Source organism: Wolffia australiana, chromosome 17, assembly GCF_029677425.1.
Source record: "Wolffia australiana isolate 7733 chromosome 17, ASM2967742v1".
Classification (NCBI taxonomy): Eukaryota; Viridiplantae; Streptophyta; class Magnoliopsida; order Alismatales; family Araceae; genus Wolffia; species Wolffia australiana.
In genome coordinates, this window is record NC_135851.1 from 5,613,176 (window position 1) to 5,616,952 (window position 3,777).

Below are 3,777 nucleotides of genomic sequence, written 5' to 3' on the forward strand. Positions count from 1 at the left end.
GCCATAGTGGAACCTGGCAGCCGCCACCATTAATCCGCGCCCTGCCTCCAAACGCCCCCCCTAACCACGCGTGATCTGCCCACATGCCAAGCTGCAGTAGCGCCGGTCACCGAGAGTGGCTGTTGCTTGCAACCTGTCTCCTCGCTCATCTGCGCCATAGAGCCGCCTGTCGCCCTCAATAACAGTCACTCACAGCCTTGTCCTCAGTTCCTTTGACTGCACACGCCCATTCATTGGAGTCGCCACCGGCCCCTAGTGGCCACCTATCACGACCCGCGCACACCCTTCTGCTCCCGCACACGCCTGGTCGCTGGGTTGCCAGCTGCAGCCTGCAGCCTCCCACACCCCATGCGCACGCACCTCGTCGTGCCCACTCGAGCCATTGGGTGGCTTGCTGCTGCCGCGCAAGATGCCCGCGCTCTCTCGCGCATTGTCTGCATCGCTAGCCAGCGACTGGTCTTTGTTATGCTGCTGCTCAGCCGCCCATGACGTCTCTGTACGCAAGCACTCGTCGGAGCCCGTCGTCTGCCAACACCACTAACTGCCACTCGACAGCAGAAGTTGCCAGCTATTGCACCACGTTGCCGATTTACACCCTCCGACAGAATACCATACAAAGACGACCTTTGCTGGACGAGACAAATGGTACGACTCCCGCCCTCGTCTCTTATTTTCTTCAGCTCCCTTTCAATTACCTCAGGTTAAACATAGGAGAGAAGAACAGGTTAAGAGAACAATGACACAATTTTAGAGCGTGTTACCTGTTTGGTGCGAGTCGGGTCCGGCTGTCCCGTGTGAGCAAACCCAACAGGGATCAACCCCTTCGGCTGCGTACTCATTCTCGATTCATTGGACGAGGTTTGAGAGGTCTGTTCAATCCTTCCCTGGCGACTCCGTCCAGTCCCGGAGATCAGCACTCATCTCGAGTCGGCACTTTCACATACTACAACTTGACGTTCACGCATTGCATCGTAGTTCTCACTTGCCTAGTCTCATTATCAGACGACGCCTCGGTCATAGTCCGATACAGGCTTACTTTTCACACCAAGCCCATACCCTCGGTGACGAGCGGACGACGCCCAGACGACATCCGGCGTCATGATGTATTTCTGCACTTGTGCTGTTACTTTTTTTTTATCATGATGTTTCACATTCATCTCTCTGTCTAAGATGGTTATTATATTTGTTTATTCTAGATCTACTTTTGAATGTTATTGTTTTTTGGGATGTTTTATGCTGGGTTTCAGAATCTGATTTGGCTGATATGTGCTAATAGATTTTCTTATAACTATTTTAATATGTAGGTATAATTTGATAACTTTATGCAACAATATCTATAAATTTTTGGACCTTAGAACAAGGTAAGAAAGGGTTGCATCCACAAGGACCATGAAATCAGAGAGCAAAATCCAACTGATGTATTCATGTTAATAACTATTTTCTCTAAAATTGTATTCTTCTAGACTTCTCATCATTTTCTTAGGTAAGAAATCATTGAAATGAAAGAAAATTAATCTAAATTAATTGAAATAAATAAGACAAACATTTATTTTGTTTCAGATAACTTATAGTAATTGAATGGTAAACATTTGTGGCACCTGGTGATTAGTTTTGTGTTATGTGGACTTTTCGCAGTAATAATTTATGTACTCCCGGAATGGGTATAATAAAATATAACACGGATGTCTTGACTATTAGGGAGTGACTTAAAATTGATTTATAGCGTACACGTATGGCCTGTATAATGCAGGGAAGGCTAAATCGCGTCGTTGCCAGTCTTCTCCCAGTGGTCTTGTTTTGTAATCAATGGGGTCTTACCAAGGTCAGGTTCTGGGCATCTTTATTCTCTTCCCCCGAAGCTGGAAATTTCTCTTTTCTCGTGCATCTGTAAATATTAAAGTTTTCCACGAATGTCTGTTCAAGCGAAGGCTTTTTTAAGAGACAGAAATGGACGAGGCACAACAGACGGGTGATCGAGAGAAGACAGAGCGAGTGAGAGAATGAAGAGAGAGAGAGGGTGACGGAGAGAAGAGAAAGAGGGAGGGAGAGAGAAGAGAGAGACAGGGTGACGGAGAGCAGAAAAATATGGAAAAAAACGTGGGTTTTAATAAGCGTTTTAATCAGACGGGGGCTTCTGGATAAAGCCAGTTTCTTGTTTCTTCTACAGTTAGTTGTAAACGAATGTCTTCAGAAGCCATGTACGGATGGATGCCCAATATAAGACAAAAGCGGAGAGAGGAGAGAGAGTGGGTGATGAAGAGAAGAGAAATAGGGAGAGAGGCGGAGAGAGATCGAGAGAGCGTATTGGTGATCTAGAGAAGAGAACGGGGGAAAAAGGCGTGGGCTTTTATCGAACGTTTTAATGAAATGGGGGCATCTGGATAAATTTCATTTTGCAACGGAGGCTATCTTGTTTCTCTCACAATTGGACAATTGGAATGGAAGATTCCACGGAAGAGAAAGAGGGTGATCGAGAGAAGGAAGCAGACGTGGGTTTTGATCGAAAGTTTGAATCAAACGGGGCTTCTTTACAAATTCACATTCCAACGGGCGTCTTTGATCTTTCTCTCTCTCTCTCTCTCTCTCTCTCTCTCTCTCTCTCTCTCGATTCAAATCCCCCTCCCTGTTGACAGCCCCCTTGTTCGCAAGGACTCCTCTACTCTCGTCCCGCACTCGATCGATCCTGCTCTCTGCTGCTCCCAGTCCAGCTACCCGCGGAGGTGCTTCCACAACCCTGCTCTAATGGTACGTACGTTTTCTTCAGAATTGTTCATGTCCTCGCGTTAAAATGTGCCCTCTCTGGTTGAATGCTTGGGTGGTCAGTTTGGACGTTCCGTTGAATTCACCTGAAATCAACGCTGCGAACGCTTTGGATTGCGCCGACTGCTTGAGTAGAATGTTTTGTATTGCGTCGAATTTCTGGGTAAACGTTTTTAAACATTTTTCGAATGCCGGGTACTGAGGTAACGTAAACGTGTATAATTCTGAAGGGAGTCGCTAGGTGGCACTAGACTGAACTTGTCTCTTTAATTCTGTTGGCAAAGTATTGTGTCGTCCGTTTTTTGCGCCCGGAATTGTGGAGATTGTATACAAATTATGAAGAAAACTTTAGTTAGCCCTGAAAGATATATTTTCGTTCCACGTCTTTTGTGAGTCTTACGAAGGTCGGGTTCTCGAGATTTTTGTTTTCTTCCCCCAAATCTGGAACCGTCTTGTTGTTTCTCGCCAACGACAATGGAAGCTTCTTCGATGGAATGCCCATAGAAGCGATGGCTTTTTCAAGAGTGGGAAATAAACGAGCCTCTACAGACGAGTGATCGGGAGAAAAGAAAAGGGAAGAGAGACGGTGATCGGCAGAAGAGAAAGAGGGACAAAAAGAGCGACGAAGGAGAGGAAGCGGGTGATCGATGGAAAAAAAAATATGGAAAGAAGAGAAAGAGGGGGAGACGAGAGAGAGGGTGATCGGGAGAAGAGAAAGAGGGAGCGAGGGAAGAAATAAGGTGAACTTTGTAGAGAACTGTCGAAGACAGATGAGGAAGAAAAGAGAAGTAGATGAAAGAACAAATGTATATTGAACAGCAGCAAAAAGAAGACGATTTCATAGAATTAAAAGGGTTACTGCGATGTTTCATAGCAGTAACCCGTTGGATCACCGTCTCTCTCGCCTTCTCCTTGGCCGGCGAGAGAGGCGGTGATCCAAGAAGAGAAAGAGGGAGAGAGAGGAGGAGGAGGGAGAGAGAGGGTGATCGACCGAAGAGAACGAGGGAGAGGGGGAGA